Consider the following 12,609-nt stretch of genomic DNA (forward strand, 5'->3'; position numbering starts at 1 on the left):
AGGTGTGAGTGTGATCATCATGGCAGGAGATGGGCTGATGGCTGAGTGGGACAGAGTTGGGGTTGGTTCTTTACTTTCCTGTGCTGACAACTCCAGGGTAATGGATGAAGCTCTGCTGGCCTGGGCTATGTGTGTCTGTCAGGGACTGAGGCACTGCTCAGCACCTCGACCTCTAACAGTGTGTTGGCATCACTGCGCTCAGAGCAAACAAGGAAAGAAGTAGTTTAAGAATAAAATGACAAACATATGCAGATGTGTGCAGTGCTAATTGCCACCACAGGTGTCAGCCACTGCCAGCCCCCACATAGGTTTTTCCTTGTTATACCACATCACCACATTTGACTGGTCCTGTCCAAACTGGGTCACCAGATATATGGGGGAAGGAGATGGGGAAGAAGTGGGTAGTCTGGAAATGGCTCTCATCTTTCAGCCAGGCAGCTCTCTGCATGTTGCTCTGGATGTGAGACAGGCTGTGGTTGTCCTACAAGTGAAACACTGCCATGTGCCACATGGCAATCAGTCAGTCAGCAGCTAAATAAAACTGTGAGTCAGGTGAGAGATGTGCCTGGAGCAGGGCAGGCTGGAAGGGGTTTGGGAGCATGTATGAAGGTGCAGTTGCTGCTGCACTGGTTTATGTGCCTCACAGTGATTTTCTAGAGCAAGGCTGTATGCCAAACACTCTGGAAAAGCTTAAGGTGCAATCAGAATGCAGGATACTTTAGCCCCAAGAGAATGAAGTTGCAACAATGTTGCCTTGCTTGCTAGGGGAGATCTGCCTGCTGGTGCTGTCCGCAGTGCTCATGCTCTGCAAAATCAAGTTATCCATTTCTTACAATTTGAAACCACTTCTGGAAGTGAGGACCGGGATTGACATATGGGTTTTGTTTTTCAGTATCTTTTTAATAAGTGGTGAAGGATTAGATTAAAAAACATTTCACAATACAAGTGTGGGAAAAGTGAATGGTTCTCTAAGTAAGATGTCTTTAGCTTCTGTTATTATCAGGATATCTCAAGTGTCATCCTTTACTACTATCTTCACCAAAAAAGATTGAAAGTCTCTTTTTTCCCAGGGCTGCTTTGAGGGGAGGAAGTAGACTAGAATAGAGTTTTTAAGCTGAAACACCCCCCACTCCCCCTTGGATAATTTTTTACATTAGTTATATGTAAAACTGTTGATCCAAGAGCTTCTTGGCTGCTGCTTTCTTCTTGTGTCTCTTTGCCTTTAAACTGAATAAAGGTGTGTCTGTTCCCAGCCAGACAATATTATTGATAAATTATTTTAGGAAAATTTAAGTAAAAACAGGCTGGTTGACTTCTGAAAGGAGGAGAAGCACTGAAGAAAAATACTTGCTAGGATGGAACTTGTTCACTTGAGCTGTGCTGAAGTAGGAGAAAATTGGCATAGCTCACACAAAACATTTTTAATGTTCCAGTTAAAACTTGATACGATCTGTCAGCTGTAGCAAATATTTGTTCTGGCTTTTGCAGGTATCTGTCAGTGTTGGCTGGGTCTGCCTGTATGTGCAAGTGTTAAAGGGTACCCTTCCCTTGCTGTCTGAGGGTGCTTGCAGCAGCGTGGGAAAGAAGGACCTTCTTTGGAACAGGGTGGAAATGAGTGGCAAAAGCTCATGAAAAGTGCTTCATTGCTCCACAGGGTTAGGGCCAATATAAAAGGTGTTGCATATGGTGGAAAAATTTGCATGCTGTTTCTAATGTAATTTATTATTTGTTTTGTCCTTTATCAAAAAGCAATCTGATTCCCTATCCTCCTTTTCAATAACCAATGAAGATTTAATTCACTTTCCCCTTTCTGTGCTATCTGTGAGACAATCAATTTATTTGCCCTTGTAGGGACATGAATACAGATTGACTTCAGAGGTACATGCTTCTGGAAAAGATACGCAAAAAAGTAGTATCAATAGAAGGGCCAAAGCTGAAAGATGGTTATTTGATTTATAGAGTGATAAACTGGTAAGTGTATTGCTAACTGAATCCAGTGGCATTCACAACAGTGATTATTATGCAGTTTACTGCTCCATCCAAGTGCCTCTGTCACTCAGTGTTGTCATTAAAAATTAATGTGGTGGCTACACACTCAGAACTACCACTGCTAAGTGGCCTCCTGATCGTTTCTCTGACATGGAAAAAGAAGCATGCAGATAAAATTGTCTTTTATCTAATAGGTCATTTGCCTCTTGCGCTGAAGAAAATGATCCATTAGGTAGAAGTAAAGCTCTACATTTTCACAAAGTAGAAGATAATTATGAGTAGGTCTTTAGCAAACAAAGTTGTCTAAATTCAGCAAATTGCAAAAAATTAGAATATATATTCAGTCTCATCTCCAAAACCATAAAGGCCCTACAGGCATTCTGAGTCCCTGTCTTCTGCTTCCTAGTTTGGGTGACTGGAGCACAGCTCAGAGGTTGGGAGAGTCATGCTCTGCAATGTTTGTTTAATGTAACAGATTTTGGCCAACACATACAGTTGGAACTTGGCAGTCTAGGTAGCCTGCAAAGTTAAACTCTGCATAGACATGTTTCCCTTTTTGTTAGGTACAAAACATGTTTGAGGGCTTACATCAAATACTGTGCTCTGATAACAGGAGCTGTAGTCTCGCCAGTTTGGAAACTTAAATGGCTGATGGTTTACAAATCAAATTTGTACTGCAGTACAAAACTGCAGTGGGTGTGAAACTTTCCCTGTAGCTCATCACTGGCTTGGGCCATGTCCTTTATGGATGCCAGTTTAAGAAGGTCAGATATGCTTTGTACTTCTAGAAGGTTTAATAAGTATTCCTATAGCTGCTGGTTTATTTGAGATTATAACACCCTGGCCTCCTGTTGTATGTCGCTATCTGAAATTGGATTTGCTTCACAAATGAATTAGGTGACTTTTCCTAGTAGTTTAACTTCCAATGTGTCCTTCCAAATGCACCAAACTTTCCTAATGTGCCATATTTGTACAGATGTCTCTTTCTGGAACAATACTCTTCTTTCTTGGAAAGATGGAATTAGGGAAAAAAAGCCAAACCTGTGCAGAAGTGAATTTGTTTCTGGAATATCTTGTTTTCGTAATAAATCTAAAAGTTCTGGGCTACAAATCTATTCAGGCTACTACTCTGAGAAGTGGTGGCATAATGATTTGATAAGTGAGGGTGTAAAGTGCTGACAGTGAAGGTTGTAAATTCTTCTTTTATAAACTTCAGTGATTCACATATTAAATAATTTATGTCCTTGTAACACCAAGTCACACTATAGTGCAGTAGTTTTTGGACATATACCTGTTAAGTTTCTTTAATAGTTAGATCATAACCAATACTTACTGTTTGAGTATTGCAAATGCAGTATCTTAAAAGCACAGGTTTTACTTTTTTAGTTGAGAGAATCCTATTATGGGTTTTATATCTGTAAGGTATTCTTAAGTAATTGTATAGTTGATTTTTAACCAATTACCAGTATGCAAAACACCCTGTCATAGTACTGGTAATATTTCGTATGTAGTTGCAGACTATAAAACATTTATAATCTCTAGTTTTTCCCATTAGAGCTTCTTCCCTTTTAGTGAAAGAATTATTTAGGAATTGGACAACCCTCATTGTCAACCCTTTCCTGTGCAAAAAATAAATGAGATTTTTGTGGTCAGGAGAAAAAATTTCAAAGGCTCAATAGAATAAATAAGATTGTTAAAGCCAAGACTTCCAAACCTTAGAACTAGAATCAACTTAAGTTAATTTTGGAAATGTTTAATTGTTGTCAGTACTTTACTGAAGAGAGTTTATTTAGAGTCAGTTAATACTTGGCATACAGGCAAATATACTGTGTAAGGAGTCCTTCCCTACACACTACATCATCACTGCAGCCTAATGCTTTCTTTTAAGCAGTGCTGCCAAAGTACTGTGTTATCTCAAAACGCTAGTTTCATTGGTTGATATGAACAGTAAGCTGGTGATCATGAGGATACACAATTCCTCCAAGTTTTGTGAAATTGGCAGCTGTGTGAAAGAAACTCATTGTCTTGACAGAATGAGTGGCTCTAGTATAAAATTGTGACTTGTTGTAAATCAGATAATCAACCTGAGAGAGGAAATTACAAAACCTTGCAGTTTGCAACCAGTCTGACTGGCAAAGCTAGGGAAAACCAAGTATGGTTCAGTCCCTGTTTTGTTTTTTTTTTTTTTTCAGTACGTGGTGCTTTACTTCCACTACTCTGTGCAGGAGCAGGGCTTAGGGGTATGTCTGGAGTGTCCTTACAAAGCTCTGTCATTCTTCATGGTGGTTTTTCCTGATGGAGAGAAACCAAAAATTGCTTGCCCTTTTCTAAACAATGAAGGTCAAAAGTGATGACACTGTAGTGTGCTCATACTTTTGTCCCCAGATTTGTGTTGCCCTGATAAATTATGATATTACATTTTTGATGGTGTGAGATTTTATGAAACGGCATGCCTGAGTTTTGCAGAGCTTAAAAGGAGTACAGATGCTGGAATCGTGTTTTCTGGTGACCTTTCACTGCCTTCATGTCTCTGAACATTATTCTGTGAGTTGGAAAAATGTAGCAGGAAAACATTTTTGCAGACATGGATGCTCTAAATATTTGTTCACTGAAGGGTTTTGGAATTTCTGATCTGCAGAACACTTGTTAGTGGCCTTAAGACAGCTGGCTGATCATGTTGAGTAGGCACTGCTCCAGACACTTTGTGCTTGTAGGATAGTATCTCATTCAGTTCTGTACAGTAGACAGGAATCTTGTGTGATTGCAAATGCAAGTAGTGAGTTTTCTGTATCCATTGTGATACAGCCACATCATAAAAGCACTTGAGAACTTCCATTCTAATATTTAATAAGGGTAATGCTCCCTGTAATGAAATTATAGCCACCCAGCTCTTATCTCTCAATTAAAAAAAACAAAAAACCAAAAAAAACTAAACATAATTGAGCAAACCATTACTATTATATGATTTTATTTGCTCTTTCGCATGTCCACTCTGCTCTCAGGGTGTGTGTGTGTGTGTGTGTGTGTGTGTGTTTGTGAGACTTCATCTTCTTCAGTGGTATGACATGGCATTGTGGTCGTCTAACACTTGAGATATATTTTAAACAGATTTTTCTCTGGCCTAATTAGTGAGGATAATTTATATGACTAAACTCCATTTGCCTTTACTATCATGATTTTGAGTATAGCCATGTCTGAATGATGTGGACTTCTTAAACAACTTTTTGGGCTTGAAAATTGGTGACAGCATAACCCAGAGTTTCTGTAGGCTAGCCCTTCATTTCTGAACTGCAGAAAGAACAAGGAACTGGGAACAGGAAAATTACTTCAGGGGGCCTTCTCCTGAGAGAAGGTCAAACACTGCTGTTACAAGGAACTAGAAGTGTTTTGCATCAGTTTTGCAAAACAGGGTTCCAGGTAGGGATGCTTGCTCTGGGGGAAGATTGGTCTATGTCCTTCTGACCCGGAGTTCCAATCCTTCAAATTCTTCTCAAACAGGGAAGGATCTCTCTGAGAAGAATTGTAAATGAACATGGATTTCAGTACTTCAGTGCAATCTCATGTACCATAGCCCTTCATAGATTTTAGTTTATTAAGCAAAAACTGAAAGCAGATTCTTTCAGTCTTGGATACACCTCAAGATCAGTGTCTCTCAGTATGAATTCTTGGGAGAAAGATGACAAGCTGTCAGCACTAGGTAAAAATTTATGTTATTTACAAAAGATAGGCGAGTGAAGGGTGTGACTAAGTAGCTGAGACTTCCAGGAAAGAGAGAGTCAAGATATGAATCAGCAAACATGAAGGAAGAACATCTAAAATGTTAATGACCAGACATCTGTTATGAGATATGGATTGTTTTCTTGTCTTCCACTTCAACTAATACTCTCCTTTCTCAGGCCACTCTGCGTGTTACTTTTGGGAATGTAGTGATTAGAAGTATTTGGCTATTCAAGTACTTTGATTCAGAAATGAGGGGAGAAAACAAAAATATGCCATGAAATAAATTATATGGTATCTTTGTCTTTTTTATGACCCTCATTAGTGTAAACATAATACTGTAATATATTAATATTTTTCACTCTTTGTTTTCAGTCTCCTTTTTTTTTAATAGGTTATCCAATACACCCTTATGTAAAATATTAACAGAATTTTTACTGATTGCTTGAACATATTCCTGGTAATTTTTTACTTTATGTGAAGTTATACTATTAAGACCTATAGTCCTTCTCAAATAATAAAATTTAGAGCAGCAATTAAGAGGCAGGATGTTGCATCAGTCAACATTTTATGCGTCCCCAAATTAAAACTGTTTGAAATTGTTTGAAAATTAGAGCTGCTTGCACTGTCTGAAGACTTAAAGACAGGGAAAGTGCTGAGAAAACAGATGTGATACTTATTTAAGTAGGGAAGAGGAGGAAGGGAAAGAGGAAAAGTTGAGATAGGTGGGCAGTTGTAGACCAGTCAATTATTTCCAATTTCCAGATAAATTCTGGAATAAAAATTCTAAATACATACTTGAAAGATCAAAATGAGATGAATTATAATAAACAAGTTATGTTGAGCCAATATTATTACTTTCTCTGTTAGGATAATATGTCATTTAAACAGAGAGGAAGCAACAAATTTATTCTGCCTTGGCATTATTAGGACTTTTGATGCTGTTATTTATGACAGGTTTATACAGTAAGAGAAATATGGCCAAGGCAATGTACAGCTAGCTGGGTGCATCACTTAGAATTCAGATTCCAAACAAACTTGTCACTGAGAACACTCTCAAGGATGTAGAAAACATATATAACAAGGGTGTGCTTTGTGTCCCATGCTAACCCATATATTGTCTATGCCACAGAGTGTGTGCCATGGAACTGTGAGGTGTATGGTGCATGCTGGAGGACAGGATAAATACTTTAAATAACCTCAATGAGCTGAGGTAGTTCAAAGAGCAGGAGACGGAAAATAGGAAGATGTGAAAGATTGCACCTGGTAGGAGTGAGCCAATACAAAAGCACAATACAGACTTGTGAGTGTGACTCTAAAGCAGACAATGAATAAACATTGCCCTTTTCTGTGCCATCTCTTTCTGTGTTTTATCCATTACAATACATGTGGACAGTGTATTTTCTTGTGTCCTTTATGACCTTTTCCTGTTGGATCTGCCTTTCTACTTTGGACAGCCTCATTCTGTCCTTTGTGCTTCAAAAAGATTTTTGCCCTCATTAATTTCCTGCTGTATACTTGTATACTTTCCACACAACTGTTTTTGTTTTTTTTGTAAGATGGTTCAATTGGTTAAATTTTTCTTGGAGATGTACTTTTTTTCTGCCGGTGAAATATAATCAGTTCCTTGTAACTAAAGTGGTGTCTCCTGTCTTTGTGTCCCTTGCTCTTCTACCTCCTTTTTCCCCCCAGAAATGCTAAGTCATCATGTAATGGTTCTGCTACTTGACCTGCAGATTCCGTATGCACAGCTGATTCTCCTGGCAGCACTGCTGACCACTGGAAGTCTTCTCTCACTGCTTTCCTCACCTTCTCTGCCAAACTGTCTCCTGCCTGAAATCATCAACAGAATTTGCTTTTCTTCCCCAGCACTAAGACACAGATTTTTATGACAACTACATGGGTAACTCTTCTGACTGGATTCTGGGTCTTCTCACCTTCATCAGTTCACTTCCACCATAACAGTTTCCACTATCCCTGTGCTAAGGGTGTGCTCTCCTGGCACAAGGAAACAGGGTGTTTCTTTCCCCCCCAGGCTTGTTCTGCCACACATTCAGCCTATATCAATTACCCAATCCTTTCTCAGCTATGCTAACTGGCCCAGATAACCCCATAAGTGTTATAACATGTTTAGGGACTTCCATTCAGATTCCTACATTTCCTTCATTGGTACAGAGGTCTGAAGTGTTTTGTAAAAGGACTGTTTTCATTTCCTTGCAAGCCTGTATGACTTATTTTAAGGAATAATCATGCCAGATCACTTTCTCATTTCTAGGCAGAGAGAATTGGCAGATCATCAGTAAAGACATTTCCGGTGAGGAGAGGAAACGTGAGCGTTAAGGTGCTGTTGAAATACAGATCTGGAAGATGACGGGAGCACATTCAAGAAAAATAAAAGTTGACAAGAACTGATGTAGACCCTTGACATCAAGGGGGCAGAGATCCTTTGGTGCAAAAGGAAGCAAACTGGCTGATTGTTGTCTACCAAAGAGCGAGAACGGGATTTACTCATAGGTAAATCTAGAGACTGAGCACAATGGGAAAGAGCTAGATAAACTAATGGGTGATTGATGTGTGTAACTAGTTTGCAAATAACTTCAGGCTAGATCATGGAAGATGGCTTCTAATCAAGGGAAAAAGCCTTATTTCTGTGTTTTAGCCTTTAGCCTGTGTTATGGCAGAGATAAATAGCGAATTAAAAAAAAAAAAAAAGTGTAGTAGTACTATGAAAATACTGTTGCTAGGAGGCTGCTGGAGACACAATAAAATGGCCCAATAGTATCTTTCAGTCCTGAGCTACAGAAGAGATCTTCAATACACTAAAGTCTGTCTCTCATACTCTCTCTTTTTTTTTTTTTTATACAAAGACTTTTACAGCTCCTACATATTTAAAAGCAAGAACAGATTTAGCAAAGCTACACTAATGTACTTGCTGATTCTTTGAAGCTGGGAGTTAAAAAGAGTCGTATTCTGGGGAGAGAAAAGAGCATTTCTTTGATTTTAATGATTATTTAAAGAATTAACTGGTAACTCCTGTTTATGTTTAGCTTACGCTTTGTCTCCAAGAACTGAGCATTCATCTTAAAATCAATGGTTGCCTAGTGACAAGCAATTATGATATAATTTGATTACTTACATACAAATAAAATATTTTCTTGGCCGGTAATGATGGTAAGAAGCCTAAAGTTGTGATTTTATCAGTTTTTGGAGGTTTTAGCAAGACACATGCATGGGTTTTGACATTCTTGTAAGCTACTTGCAAATCTCTTGTTATGCATAGAACCATTTCCATTATGTAATTAATGTTTATATTTAAGGGTGGAACAAAGAGGCAGACTTGGGTTTTCATTTTGTTTTGGCTTTATTTAAAATTATTTCATATAATATTTTTAAAACATTTTTGCCAGAAAAAATATAATTCTGTGCAAGTTATCTTTGCTGAGAGCTATGGCCGGCTCAGTACCAGCAATCCTGGCAGAATCTGTGTTTGCCACTTAATTATTCCAGTTCATCTCAGTAAGAAGGTAAGTTCCTAGTAGATGTGAATTTGCTGATTGTGAGCTGCCTCAAAATACTGAAAGAAAATATTGCAAAGACCAGTCACAAGAACCATAATGAAATGCATTCTTACTGAAATGAATAGGTTCTTATTGACTGAGTGTCATTTGTGCTTTCACAGATTTGTGTTACTGGAAACTAGATTCTTTACAAGGGACACTTGTTTTCCTGAAAACTAAAAGTGAAAATAAAACAAATTAAAAATGTAAGAGAAAAAATATAACCACTATAACAGCCTCAATTTATGAGGAGCATAAATTTTCAAAAGATGTTTGTTGTTTCTGTCGGCTTTCACTAGTACAGAAGTTTCAAATCAAAATTATTACATTCTCTCAAGGAACACTACTTAAAATCATTATTATTTACTTTATTGCTGGCACAGTAAGAAGGATAAGGCTAATCTAACAGTTGAACCTGGGATAATCAAATACACTTCTGTGGATTTGATTTGGATTATACAGACGTTTTCAAGACTAGAATACATGTGAGAGGTGTAGGGGGTGTCCACTCTTTCTCTAGGAGCACCCATGTTACTTATTTTGGCTGCACTGTCTAGGAAGCAGCTGTTATATTGATTCTTTTTGCAGCCATGGGGGAAACACAACATTTTGCTGTGCTGGAACCATTTCACTGGTTCAGTGGAGGCCAGCAGAGGCTGGGAAAAATGCAAGTAGCCCTCTTTTAGAGCATGCTTCTCTGCAAAGTCACACACCTCTCTTATTGACAGTCTTGTGGATTTTTTTTTTCACTTATCAGTTGCTCTCCACTATATAGACAAAAATAAAACACATTGTATAAAACTTGGTTTAGTTTATTAATGAACAGTAAGACTAATGAGTGGCATTTTAAGTGCTACAGAACAATCCTGTTATGACTGCAAAGGCATCACTTTCTTTTTTATATCTATAAGGCTATACAACTTCCTTTTTTCATACAGAAAATGGTCCGTACATTAATTGCAGTGATGAACATGGCACATGGTGGAATTTCGACCTTAAAAATGTTGCTTATTTTGATGTGCCATACCAATTAATACCACACAGAAAACTTCATGTATAGGTGAAGCAGCAAGGTATTTCCTCACCAGTCAAACACAATGTGGGATTCTCTTGTAGGGATTAAGTCTAAATAATGCCTTTTCCTCCCCTGCTTTTTTTTTTTCACTTTGCATTTTCTCCTGCTTAATGAAGGAAATAAAGGACTTCAGATCACAAAGGACCATAAAATAAATATGAGCATTTAGTAAGATGATGTCATCTTCATATTTTATGGATCCATGGAGAGCTGAATTGAAATGCAAAGGAAGAAAAGGAAGATATGCATTACTTCTGTATCTGACATTAGCTATTCTTACCACATTGCAGTGTCAATTTTTATTTCTCTCTTATGAATGAGATGCTGTAAAAAAAACCAAACTGAAACATCTCAGAAAACAACCACAAGAATGAAATATAAATATTATCTTCAATATTGGCTCTCTTTATCCTAGAGGTAGACCTTTGTGTGATGCTATGTGCTGAGGGAGAACTCTGGCAAGAGCATCTTCCATCTTCAGGTGTGGTGCATGTAGGAGCTAGAGGTGGAAGGTGGAGATCAGATAGGCAGAGTAGGCAGAGTAGGGAAGTGCTGAGGAAGGAAAGGAGCCTTCTGGAGCTTTGCTGAAATCTGATGAAGAATGGGAGCATTGGTGAGCATGATGGTTTAGTGCAGGGAGACAGTGCAGATAAAGAAACTTTTTTTTTTTTTTTTTTTTTTAAGAAATCGGAGTGTAAGGTCCTTTTAATCTGCTTAATGCCAGAGTTTATCTTATTATTATGTAAACTTCAGGGCCGGGAATATATAAACGTGTAACCTGTGCACCGGGAAACCCTTGTCTGTGGCTCATGTTCCACGAGAGGGAGCCAGAACTGTCTTAAAACGTCGGCAGGGAACCCTGAGCAATAATGCAGCCAAAGCTCGACCCAGGGCGCTGCCATTGCCTGCTGGCCAAGGCAGTGTTTTATTTTACCCCAAGGCAGTCCCCATCGAGCTGCTGCTGTCCAGGCTGTGCCTCCCTCTCCTCGGGGCAGCCCAGGCTCGCAGGGCAGAGAGGGACATCCTCTGATCCCCCGGCTCCATCCTCACCTCCTCCTCCTCCTCCTCCTTCCTCCCTTATGCTCGGTGTGCGCCGTGCCCAGGAATTACCAGCAGTGCGAAGAAATTCTGCTGTGGCTGTGCAAAGACACGAGTGTGTCATTGCTGTTAGCCCTCTTGGGATAATCGGCAAAGAATGCAGTCCCTTATCTGCAGCTGGAGTTTTTATTATTCTGCTTAGCTGAGGCAATAAATGCAGGCAGCAATCTGAGGGGTGAAACTGGAATTAAAATATGCAATGCCTGGCAGGGAAATAGGAAGTAAGAATGCTTTTTGGATCATTGAGTTGTGTGTGCAAAGATGTACTTCTTCCTGACTTTAACAGAACAACAAAGCCTCTAATTGGAATCCTTCATTTATGAATGCATGTACTACATGGAAAAAACCCAGATTTATAAAATCAGATAGTGGGTGATATCTGATAGTGATATTTATAAAATCAGATAGTGGGTGATAATGGATTTCAGAACAACTTGGAGTTATGAAACTGACTGCAATAAAAGTTAACTGATCTGAAATAAGAGTCAGTGATATTAAAAAAATATTACTGCTAAAAAAATACTTCCTTTGGCAAGGAAGTGCTCCTTGAGGAGGTCAGCTGGAACCACTGGTTGAATGCATGGAGCTTGAACTGAATCCCATGCTGGCGATGTGGAGCTAACTGAGCCTTGCTGTACACTGAGGGGCACCTGTGAAGATGCCTTTCTAGGAGATTTCTAGGTCAACAAATGTCCAAAATCGTAAGGCAGAGGTCTGCAAGCAGGAAAGCCTGTAGGTACATAAAGAAAATGAAAACATTTTGAAAAACTTTTAAATGAACAAAGTATAAAAATGCCATTGTTTTAAAGCCAACAATATCAAGCAAGAACAATCTCATTTTTTGCAGGGAAAATTATTATTTATTGCATCAATGGATGTTTCAAAGCAAAACCCACTGTTCCTGAGACATAAGGTAGGAGAATTTCAGGATTGGAGAAGTAGTGTGTGTGAAAGAGAGGCAAACCCTGCAATGATAGAATAACAGAATGGCTGGAAAGGACCACGGTGGGTCATCTGATCCAACCTTCCTGGTCAAGCAGGATCATCCCAGAGCACATGGCACAGGGTTGTGTCCAGATGGTTCCTGAGTATCTCCAGTGAGGGAGACTCCACAGTCTCTCTGGGCAATCTGTTCCAATGCTCAGTCACCTGCATGGTAGAGAAATTCTTCCT

General features: G+C 38.9%; 1 long non-coding RNA gene across 1 annotated transcript in view; it reads left to right on the forward strand.

The window, feature by feature from the left end:
* LOC146442155 (uncharacterized) overlaps positions 1–12,609 on the forward strand; it is a 32,730-nt gene that overhangs the window by 5,097 nt on the left and 15,024 nt on the right. Inside the window, exons 2-4 of the long non-coding RNA XR_014850169.1 lie at positions 7,982–8,220; positions 9,114–9,230; positions 12,284–12,349. This is a non-coding gene — a long non-coding RNA (uncharacterized LOC146442155). The remainder of the gene's footprint in view (positions 1–7,981; positions 8,221–9,113; positions 9,231–12,283; positions 12,350–12,609) is intronic.

This window comes from Lichenostomus cassidix, chromosome 2, assembly GCF_008360975.1.
Source record: "Lichenostomus cassidix isolate B80296 chromosome 2, HeHo_3.0, whole genome shotgun sequence".
Classification (NCBI taxonomy): Eukaryota; Metazoa; Chordata; class Aves; order Passeriformes; family Meliphagidae; genus Lichenostomus; species Lichenostomus cassidix.